Genomic DNA, 12,661 nt, shown 5'->3' with positions numbered 1-12,661 from the left:
GACTTGCAATACTCTTATTTTACTTACATCATGCTCAGGTGAAACGTAATGATTCTCTAAGGTCATTAAGTTCAGAAGACTTGAACTGGAAGCCAGGTTTTCTGACTTTTATCAGCACCCTTTTTGACACATTCCTATTTAGACCTAAAGTCATATAATTAATCTGTATGACAGGATAAGACCTCAGGCTTGAGCAATGTGGACAAGTGGTTTAATTTCCTGGCTGACTTGATAAAACAGGACAGTTAAACAAAAAATAAAGCCTCTAACCTGTTTTATTATTTGGGTTTTGGAGTCTTCAACATCACCAAACTATTAAGTAAAAGCAGCCAAGCTTTTGTATTCCTGATTTATAAGAAACTAAGACATAATTTTTTCTCAGAAGAAGTGCAATGAGTAAATGCAGAAGTAAATCTGTATAAATGAAGCATATGTTTTTATAGCATTCAAAATCTTATTTCAGATTATCAGAGAATATGAATCCATTCTTAAATTTTTTATTTAAAAAAAAACAAGTTATTCCCTTGTTTCCTAATGAAGCAATAAATCCTTCAGGACAAGGCATATCCAGAATATGACACTTTGCCTTCAGATTCACATGGCATTGTGATAAATCCATCAGTATGTGCAGTGATGACAGAAGTGATAAAGAGATCATCATGGTTTTTACTGCCTATATTTTATTGTTTGTTACAGCCATCTTCTATTTCTGGAAAACATTCCCAGCTGCCTGCAGCAGAGCTAGGAGTCAGAGTTGGAAAATATGTTGTTTTTCTCAGAGTTTCAACCTATCTTGCCTACCACTAATTATGCAGTACAGATAGGCAGAAATAATACTAGAAAACATGTCTTGAACACTGGTTTCATTATAATAACCTTATTTTTGATCTTTCTTATTTCAGGGTTTTCGAAGACTCATTAAAAATGTCTTCTCTGCAGTGTTTTATAACCTTTTGACATTTTCTTCTTATACCAGTCATGTCAATTTTTTTTCCTTAAGCCTATAAATAGGAAGGTTGAGAAGGAAGAAATGGACACATTAACCCCTGTACATTTGGAACCTGACAATCAGATTTGATGTAGGGAGATTATATCATTACCTTGGTTTTTATTTTCTTTTAAGGGTATATTGTAAGATGACTAAAGCATGTCATGTAAATTCTTTTATCATCTTAATCATCAGTGAAATACACATGCATTTCATATATAATATATTTATAACTGATACAACAGTAACAGGGAACTGTGTTCTTTTGCATGACTTTTTTATGAGGACAACGCTAGCTGCTTTTAAAATAGTGAAGCATTTTCATAGTTGTTAGTATGATCTACAATTATATTTTTCCAGGGAAAAGAAGAAAAACCATAAATTACACAAAATCCTAGACCTTTTGATCACTTTTATGAGTCTAGCTTAACCCTGAAAGTTAAAGTCGCTCAGTTGTGTCTGACTCTTTGTGACCCCATGGACTATACAATCCATGAAATTCTCCAGGCCAGAATACTGGAGTGGGTAGCCTTTTCCTTCTCCAGGGCATCTTTCCAACCCAGGGATCAAACCCAGGTCTCCCACATTGCAGGCGGATTCTTTACCAGTTGAGCCACCAGGGAAGCCCAGTTTAAACCTAGTTTATTATTATTGTTGCTTTATATTTCTATGTTTCAGTTATTTTTCCCTCTATAAAATTATAAAATGCATTATAATTATTTGCTTTCTGTATTACTTGAATTTAGTTATAAATTTACTGTATTCTCATTATATGAGATAATTTTTAATAAATAACCTATAATGAATAACAATAACCTATAAGGTTAATGTTAATCAATAGTTAACACCTCCAATCATTCATCCTTTACCACAACTATTATGCTGATTCAAATTTTCTTTCTTTTAATAACCCTTCCCCACCATTTCTTACAGGTTATATCTGATCAGACAAATGCATGGAAGAGAAATAATGAAGCAAATTACTTCACACACAGAGTTAATCAGCCCTAATTAAAAAGTGACTATCATATAGAAATATACTAATTGAAAATTCCTATTTATTATTAGAATAACCTCTTTCTGAGTATCACATTCTCCTCAAAGATCATCATTTTTATTCATATAAGAACAGTACATTTTTGTATAACTTATAAATAGTCCTTAAGAAATGTATTATAATGTGAAAGAAGATATTTCTTATAAATAGAGACAGTTTGACATTTACAATTAACTGAATCACACGTCAAAAAAGCGGAGCTAAGGTAGGGAGGTTTACTGAGTCTATAAACCATTCAAACTGATGCCTTGACTGAAGAAATAGGCATAACCTATGTTATCAAAGCTACATCAAACATCACTATTGCAATGAAAGAAAAAAAGACATTTCAATTAGAAATAGCGTTCTGCGGTCATTTAAATGTCTCTAATACCAAAACTAACTGATAAATTAACTGTATGAAATACTCATCTAAAATTAAGATAAAAAAATTAAAACTAACAAAATATCAGACTGGGTAGCTTAAACAACAGAAATTTATTTTTCACAGCTATGAAAGCTGGAAGTCCAAGATCAAGGTGCTGGCAGCTTTGGTTTATTGTGAGAGTCTCTCTCCTTTCCTAGCACAATGCCTTCTTGCTATGTCCTCAAATAATCTTTTCTCTATACACATCCATCCCTGGTGTCTCTTTGTTTGTACTAGTTTTTTATAAGGACATCAGTCAGATTCAATTAGGACTCACACTTATGGCCTCATTTTAATTTAATTACTTCTTTAAAGATATTCTTTCCAAATAAAGTCACATTCTGAGATGTTGGAAATTAGGACTTTAATATATGAATTTTGAGGGAACACAATTCAGCCCATAAATAGAGATATACCCAATAATAAATGTTGTATTGCTTTTCCAAAATATTACTTGAACAACTTTTGCATATAATGAACTACTTTTTCAAAGACTCCGTTTGCAAAAGCATTCTGTAAATTTTTAAGTGTAACTCTGTATGAACCCTTGCCTGGAGAATCCCAGGGATGGGGGTGCTTGGTGGGCTGCCATCTATGGGGTCGCACAGAGTTGGACACGACTGAAGCAACTTAGCAGCAGCAGCAGCAGCTGTATGTACCCTGGAGCCAAATTGCAACATTACATAAGCCCACTTTTCATCAAGTTTTTTATTTTAGTGAAAGCTATCTCTTCTTCGTATTCAGTTTTCTTGTTTTGCTAATTTCCATTAGAGAAGTATTCCCAAATCCTGAAATCTCCTCTAATAGTCAAACATTATGACTTCTCCTTTATCTTCTTAAAGATTCAACAGCAATCCATGCTGTTCAGTTAAGTTCAGTCACTCAGTCGTGTCCGACTCTTTGTGACCCCATGAATCGCAGCATGCCAGGCCTCCCTGTCCATCACCAACTCCCGGAGTTCACTCAGACTCATGGTCATCGAGTCAGTGATGCCATCCAGCCATCTCATCCTCGGTCGTCCCCTTCTCCTCGTGCCCTCAATCCCTCCCAGGATCAAAGTCTTTTCCAATGAGTCAACTCTTCTCATGAGGTGGCCAAAGTACTGGAGTTTCAGCTTTAGCATCAGTCCTTCCAAAGAAATCCCAGGGCTGATCTCCTTTAGAATGGACTGGTTGGATCTCCTTGCAGTCCAAGGGACTCTCAAGAGTCTTCTCCAGCACCACAGTTCAAAAGCATCAATTCTTCGGCGCTCAGCCTTCTTCACAGTCCAACTCTCACATCCATACATGACCACTGGAAAAACCGTAGCCTTGACTAGATGGACCTTAGTCGGCAAAGTAATGTCTCTGCTTTTGAATATACTATATAGGATGGTCATAACTTTTCTTCCAAGCAGCAAGCATCTTTTAATTTCATGGCTGCAATCACCATCTGCAGTGATTTCGGAGCCCAGAAAAATAAAGTCTGACACTGTTTCCACTGTTTCCCCAATCTATTCTTTGCAGCCAACGATGGAGAAGCTCTATACAGTCAACAAAAACAAGACCAGGAGCTGACTGTGGCTCAGATCATGAACTCCTTATTACCAAATTCAGACTCAAATTGAAGAAAGTAGGGTAAACCACTAGACCATTCAGGTATGACCTAAATCAAATCCCTTATGATTATACAGTGGAAGTGAGAAATAGATTTAAGGGCCTAGATCTGATAGATAGAGTGCCTGATGAACTATGGAATCCATGCTGAGCATTCCTTAAATATTTTTCAGAATGCCTTTATCTCTAACCTATAATAATGAAGTCTTTCCAATGATATGCAGACAATATTCCTTGCCACTGTGCTTCCCATATGTGATATTTTTAGTGACAATTTTTCAGACTATAATTATTTGGTCACCTTACTCATCTGGCCTTTCCAGTTTGAGCTGCTTTTTCTACTGAGTCTCATAAAATTCATAGGTTATATATCAAAATTACATTATCTGAATGAAGTGAGGATCACAGGTACAATATTAAGTTACTATATCAAAAGAAGACAATTTTCACTGATAGGAAAAGTCAGATTAAATTATGCATAGCTGAAAATGCCTATACCTTTGAACTGAATTGGACTCAAAACCACCAAAAACTGGCCTTTGTATATCATTTACAGTGGGTTGCTCATGTATGATATAAATGCTTAATAGTACTTACATCTACTTAAAAGATACTATTTTTTATTCTTCTGAAACTGAGCAGGACCCTGCAGAGCCCTAAGTACAAAAGCTCCTTTAGTTCCTCCTTTCTTTTTTGTAGAAAAAGGCTTGAGTCTTCCAAGGTCTTCCCAGAGTTCCTACAAGCAGTTAACTAAATAGAAAAATGACGGAATGTAGAAACAAAAGAAAAGTAGCCAAACAAGAAAAGTACTGAGATTTTAAACAAAAATTCAGGGGAAAAAAAAAAAAAAAAACCAACGAAGTCCTGGACAACTCCTCATAACAATCTGACTCATATTTGTGAGATATGCAAACACAATGACTCTCTGCAACCCAGATGTATAATAGGGACTAGGTACCAACCACAAGTACATAAACCCCAGACTGGTTGGTGCCAGAAGACTAACGATTAAGATTCCCAAAACATCACCTTGTTACCTCACTACCAACTAATCAGAGGAAAGTCATAATTCGGTAATAATCCTCACCTCAAATGTTGCCTTTAAAAACTCTTTCCTGGGGAGTTCCCTGGTGGTTCAGTGTTTAGGACTCAGCACTTTCAATACCATGTCAGCTGTTCAGTCATGTCTGACTCTTTGCAACCCCATGGACTGTAACCCACCAGGCTCCTCTGACCATGGGGATTCTGCAGGCAAGAATACTGGGGTGGGTTGCCATTTCCTTCTCCAGGGTATCTTCCCTACCCAAGGATCAAAACCAGTTCTTCTGCATTACAGACAGATTCTTTACTCTGAGCCATAGTCTAGGTTCAATCCCTGATTGAGGAACAAAGATACTACATGCTGCATAGCATGGCAAGAAACAAACAAAAATAAAACCCTTCCCTGAAAGCCATTGAGAAGTTCAGGTCTTCTGAACATATCTACCTGTTTTCCTTGCTTGGCACTCTGTAATAAACACTGTACTTTACCACAATCTGGTGTCAGTGGATTGGCTTTGCTGTATGGCAGGTGAGAGTACCCAAGTTCACATCAATAATAATTCTTTGCATGAAACTTAAAAAACCACATCTGTTTAACTTCAAACCATGTGACAGTGAAGTGCCTAAGTTACAGGAAAAGGTAGGAAAAAAATTAACTTCTTATATAGCTTGCTTTCTACTAGATTAAGGAGAGACCTATAGTTCAGGGCCACTGACTGACATTGTTTTGTGTTACAAGAGGGTGCTAAATTGTCACATGTGTTTTTTTTGCAGCTTTTGCTAATTGGAAAAAAATTACTCCCTCCTCAAGTGTTGAATGACAAAGCCTCCTAACATCATAAAACAAAATATCTTTTACAAGTAAAATAATTCCTCTGAATGATTATTGTGCATGCATGTGAAGTCACTCAATTGTGTTTGACTCTTGCAATCCATGGACTGCCAGGCTCTTCTGTTCATGGGATTATCCAGGCAAGAATATTTGAGCAGGTTACCATTTCCTCCTCCAGGGGATTTTCCCAATCCAGGAATTAAACCCATGTCTCCTGAGTCTTCTTCATTGGCAGGTAGATTCTTTACCACTGAGCCACCTCAGAATCCCCTGAGTGATTACAGAAGTGTACAAATCAAAAGGGACTTCAGAAATACTGGTTGGAGGATACAGAGCCAACAAATTCTACACATGGTAAATTTTAAACATTTCAAGTTTTAGTTCCCTTCTCTCAAGATAGTGTCACGTGGTGCTCTACCAGTTCAACAGGGACACTGGGTAAGAAATTTTCAGTAAGGGGTACAGTAGAGCAGGTAATATTGGTTTCTGAAGAAATAGTATAAAAAGATTCACATTATAAAAATTTTGCATACAAAAGAACCCTTAGAGAATAATAAGTAAGTTATAAAAGATAGCAATAAAATGAACATTCATAAAGTCACCATCTAACTTAAGAAATGGAATATTACAAATACAATAGAAAGTGCTCTTTGATCTCATTTTCCAGCCTCCTTATCCCAAATTGTGTCTCAATTGATCCATCCTCCTTATTAGATATCTATCTTCCTTAATAAGACCTAGTGCTGTATCTAATAAGCACTGTATTTCGAAGTAGTAGCAAATGAAAACATATTGAGATATTTACATCAGTTGTAATGTGATATGAAAACATCTCTGGTTTAAAATGTTGACAAACTCATAATTACTGCTAATACCACTGTGATTGATTATTTTCATTCATAATTGAATATTTAATTTCAGTTAGAGTGAAAAATATATATATTTTCCATTTAAAGATAAATTCTGCTCTCTCGACAAGATGGCCACACCAGCAGTACCACGTGGTCCGGCTGCACCTGGTCATTTTGGCCTCCGTTGTGGACAGCTACGAGGGACGCAACGAGGGAGCTGCCCGAGTTATTGGGACCCTGCTGGGAACCGTTGAAAAGCACTCAGTGGAAGTCACCAATTGCTTTCCAGTGCCACACAATGAGTCAGAAGATGAGGTGGCTGTTGACATGGAATTTGCTAAGAACATGTATGAGTTGCACAAGAAAGTCTCTCCAAACGAGCTCATCCTGGGCTGGTACGCTACAGGCCATGACATCACGGAGCACTCAGTGCTGATCCATGAGTACTACAGCCGAGAAGCCCCCAACCCGATTCACCTCACAGTGGACAGCAGCCTCCAGAATGGCCGCATGAGCATCAAGGCCTACGTCAGCACTTTAATGGGTGTTCCTGGGAGGACCATGGGGGTGATGTTCTCCCCTCTGACAGTGAAATACACATACTACGACACTGAACGCTTTGGAGTTGACCTGATCATGAAGACCTGTTTCAGCCCCAACCGCGTGATCGGCCTCTCCTGTGACTTGCAGCAAGTGGGCGGGGCTTCCGCTCGCATCCAGGAAGCCCTCAGGAGTATGCGGAGGACGTGCTGTCTGGAAAGGTGTCAGCCGACAATACCGTGGGCCGCTTCTTGACGAGTCTGGTTAACCAAGTACCCAAAATAGTTCCCGAGGACTTCGAGACCATGCTGAACAGCAACATCAACGACCTGTTGATGGTGACCTATCTGGCCCACCTCACACAGTCACAAATTGCCCTCAATGAGAAGTTTATGAACCTGTGAAGGGGCCGCAGGCAGCCCTCCTGCCACGCTGGGCCCCAGGCAGGCCCGGGACCCAGAATGGAGTGAAGGAGAAATGGTGTCTTTGTGGTCTGAGTCACACTGAGTCAATCAACTGCTTGTGACTCTAAATAAACATAGACCTTTCGTAAGTGAAATAAATAAATAAATAAAGATAAATTCTGTCTCCAGATATCAGGTTAAGAAAATGTGCTCTAAATAGAGCAGAACTAGCAAAATCCCAGTTGATAAAAGAATCTAGCCCAGAGATTTGTCTTCTTTGTATATCAGAATTTACTAGATGCTGAAACGGAATACATGTTTAATATCTCTATGCAGGTTCTTCATACTCTACTAATAGACCTATCACTCTCTATTACATACGACACCTTTTCTTAAGAAGCCTCCCAACATATTTGAGTGTGAGATTACTACTCTGGAAGAATGACAGGGAAACCTGGGGTAATGCTGCCTGGTAATAGCAGGGGGCACAACTTAACAAAAGTGACTAAATATATACATGTTGATCTTAAGAGTAGAAGGCTGAGCAGCAGTTCAGAAAATTATTGATGGAACAGACAACTGATATTCTCTATGTTGTCTTTCTTAGAAGTAAATTTAAAATGAAAAAATTAAAGTGTTTTAACTTAAAATGCAAAATAAAACTTAAGATATTGAAAAATGTAAGTCTAGTATCTTAACACTACAAATTTTGTCTATCAACCATTGTCCATATTTATTTAAATGATGGCCGTCATTATATATATAATTTTCATATTTTACTTTTATTTCCTGTATATTTCTCATTTGTACTTATTACAAACAGTTATAAATGGAAAATCAAAAAGAAAGGGAATCTTTATACATTTAGGAAAAGAAAACCAATGACTGAACTCAGTTACATTTCTTGGAAGAAACCAAGCAAAGAATTAAAACTCTACTACCTTTATGCTCAAAGCTGAATCATCAACCATCAAAAATATTCTCTGCCATCTAGTCCATCAGTTGTCCACTATAGAGGCATTTCTTTCAAAATAAGGTTTGATTCTAACAGTGGTAATAGAAGCAAAATAATTTTTATATGATGGAAATAAAAACATGCTTGAAATGATATTGAAGAATGTACACAACCTCCCCTAGGTTGGAGGAAGGCAAATATTTACTCAGCATCTATTCTATATTAAACTATCATAAATTGATGATCTCACTTCTATAAATTAGGAAATGCAATTTTTCTACCATACTGATCCTAAGTAGCAGAGTTGAGATTATATATTGTGTTGTAGTCCATCATCTGACTCTAAAATCAGTTAAGATTAGACTGCTTCACCTTAATTACCATGTAGGCAACAAGGAAAGAAAAACAAGAAATAAGAGTCTCTGTACTAAGTTCATTATACAACAGATAAAGAATAGTCATAACAACAAATCCTTTCAATGTATGCTCAAGTTGCTATGGAAACACAAGCACCATATGGTTCTCCAGAGTCCTTTTTGTCTACATTATGCTGTCATTCACCAGAGAATATGCCTGCTAATACATGCACTACAGTCCACAGAGTATAAAAATGATTATGTTTCAGTCATAAGTTTCCTCCAAAAGGTGCTATTCTTCTTAAGATGATACCACTAGTGATGCAAAATCGAAGATATGTATATTTTCATTTATCTCAGGGTAATGAGTAAACTTAATCAATGTTCTAACAAAGCTTCGAAAATTAAAGAAAAATTGGAATTGTAACTTTCATATTTGGTAAAAATTTTCTGTATGGGAGGTATCACCTAATAGTCTGTTTTCAATCATAGCAGATATAATTTCTGAAACTACACATGATTCTATAATTACATGTCCTTTGACAACTTTAAACTGAGATTGTCTCCAAGGCATATGCTGCATACAGAATCCCAAGCAATTTATATTCTAAGTAGTTATGTCTGGTATTTATAAATGCATGTATTTCCTTCTTTAAGTTAGAGATGCTTCCACATTAGCTTTTTCCCATTACAAAGTTTTCAGATGGTTAGTCCTTTTCTTATTCCAGTATACCATATGATATTTTGATTAATTTTTCTTGGTACATGAAATTAATAAAAAGAGAAATGTATTGGTACTGGTTACAGCTTGTCTTTTATATGGGCATGGTGTCAGTTTCTTTGTTCTGGCATAGTGCTAAATTACATGGAATGCCTGAGAAAGCATTAATAATAGCCTAGAAATAAATTTTCAACACCTACAAGAGGGATTGCCTAGCAAATGCATTTTTAGTTAACTAAATCTATGTCTTAATTCATACTTCCTTAGTTTTTACCTAATGTTCTTTTTCTGTTCCAGGACACCACACTACATTTAGTTGTCATTCCTCCTTAGGTTCCTCTTGGCTGTGACATCTTCTCAGGCTTTTTTTGTTTTTGATAACCTTGTCAGTTTTGAGGAGTACTGGTCAGGTAATTTTTTAGAATTTCCTGCAATTGAGATTTTTTTAATTTTTTCTTATGTTAGAAAGAAACATAAGTCTTAGGTTACAGACTGTAGGGAGGAAGATTACAGACACCATTCTCAGTATATCATATCGAGAGCAATACTATTCAATATGACTTATCATGATTTTTAACTTTGACCACCTGGCTGATAGTGTTTATTATATTTTCCTCTTCTGTAAAATTATTCTTTTTCACTCTTTACTTTTTGGAAGAAAGTCATTATCCGCAGCTCATGTCTAAGGTGTAAGAAGTCTACCTCCTTGAGAGTGGAGCAGCTGCATACTTACTTGGAATTCTTCTACACAGACTTCTCTATTTTCAACTTTTTAAAAGATTTATTCATTAATATCAGTACAGACTTATGGATGCCAGTGCAATTTTTATATCATCATTCTCATAGAAAAAAGGAATTTGAGTTTTTAAAAGTAAAAATTATCCTTAAAAAATAAACATAATTAGAGGAAACCAGAATTGAAAGAGACATATGTACCCCAATGTTCATTGCAGCACTGTTTATAATAGCCAGGTCATGGAAGCAACCTAGATGTCCATCAGCAGACAAATGGATAAGAAAGCTGTGGTACATATACACAATGGAATATTACTCAGCCATTAAAAATAATACATTTGAATCGGTTCTAATGAGGTGGATGAAACTGGAGCCTATTATACAGAGTGAAGTAAGTCAGAAAGAAAAACACCAATATAGTATACTAACACATATGTATGGAATTTAGAAAGATGGTAATGATGACTCTATATGCAAGACAGCAAAAGACACACAGATGCATAGAACAGTCTTTTGGACTCTGTGGGAGAAGGCGAGGGTGGGATGATTTGAGAGAATAGCATTGAAACATGTATATTATCATATGTGAAACAGATCACCAGTCCAGGTTCAACGCATGAGACAGGGTGCTCCGAGCTGATGCACTGGGATGACCCTGAGGGATGGGATGCAGAGGGACGTAAGAGGGGGGTTCAGGATGGAGAACACATGTACACACATGGTGGATTCATGTCAATTCATGTCAAAAAAACAAAAAAAGAAAAAAAGAAACATAAAATGACACCACTAAGGAATCCAAGTTTTAAAATGCTGAGAGAAAAGTCTGAGGAAAAACTAATCTCAATTAACTCAGAAAAAATTACTTTTGCAACTTTTTAACATTCATAGGATATAATAAGAAAGCCAGGAGATGCAAGATACATCTCCAAAATGGAGATTTAAAAATTCTCTGACAAATCCAATCAGGAAGAAAAACACGTGATTCAAGGTTCAGAATGCGGGTTTGAGCATGCTTTTGCTTATTTATTGATAAAGTTCATTTAGTAATTGTAACTGTTAAAGCAATTATTTTAACAGAGTGCAATAATCCAAAATTCTATTTGTGTGTGTGTGTGTGTATGTCTTAGTCACTCAGTCATGTCCAACTCTGCAAAACCGTGGACTGTAGCCCACCAGGCTCCTCTGTCCATGGGATTTTCTAGGCAAGAATACTGGATTGGGTTGCCATTTTCTTCTCCAAGGGATCTTCCCAACCTGGGTCTCCTGCACTGCAGCCAGATCTTTACCATCTGAGCCAAACTATAACTCAGATGGTAAAGAGTCTCCTTGCAGTGTGGGAGACCCAGGTTCAATCGCTGGTTCAGGAAGATCTCCTGGCAAAGGCTACAGTGCATGGTGTCACAAAGAGTCAGAGATGACTAACTTCACTTTGTTTGTCTTCCTATTAATTCTAATTAATCACATTCAATACAACAAAATTTCAATGATTCAGAAAAAGAATAATATACCAAACAGAATACATACATGAAAAAAATCAGAAAACTTCAAAGCATTGTGTTTTACTTATTTCAAACATAGCCTTTATAGATTAAGTACAAATGTATATTATAGTGTAAAATGAGAGAAATTAATGCAAAATCACATTAATTAATGTCATTTGTTTCAAAGTACATAGTCATGTGTCCTAAAGAGAAAAATGTCTTAAAAGTCAAAAAATCAATTGCTTCACTCAGAATTAGAAATTACATTAAAGAAATAATTATTTTGTTGACCTTTTTTAAGCTACTAATGGTAGTTTGGTTCTCCTTTATAGTTAAAATGCCAAAAATTTGAAAAGAAAGATGTAATTTATATTTTTGTACTACATAAAATTATTATGTGGAAACCAAATTAATCTCTAGATGGGAAATCTCTTTGCTTTAATGAAGAGACACATGAACAGCTAACTTGTGCCCCAAACTTATATTCATACTTCATTATACTACACATGAAGAGCTATAGGTTGTTTACTTCTATCTTAACTAATTTAAATCAACTATTCATAGAACTGGGGCTTCCCTGGTGGCTCAGATGGTAAAGAATCTGCCTGCAATGCAGGAGACCCAGGTTTGATCCCTGGGTCAGGAAGGTCCCCTGGAAAAGGGAATGGCAACCTACTCCAGTATTCTTTCCTGGAGAAT

General features: G+C 36.3%; 1 pseudogene; it reads left to right on the top strand.

The window, feature by feature from the left end:
* LOC102177127 lies at positions 4,809-7,714 on the top strand (annotated as a pseudogene).

Source organism: Capra hircus, chromosome 4, assembly GCF_001704415.2.
Source record: "Capra hircus breed San Clemente chromosome 4, ASM170441v1, whole genome shotgun sequence".
NCBI classification, from domain to species: domain Eukaryota; kingdom Metazoa; phylum Chordata; class Mammalia; order Artiodactyla; family Bovidae; genus Capra; species Capra hircus.
This window is presented reverse-complemented; position numbering and strand designations above follow the sequence as displayed.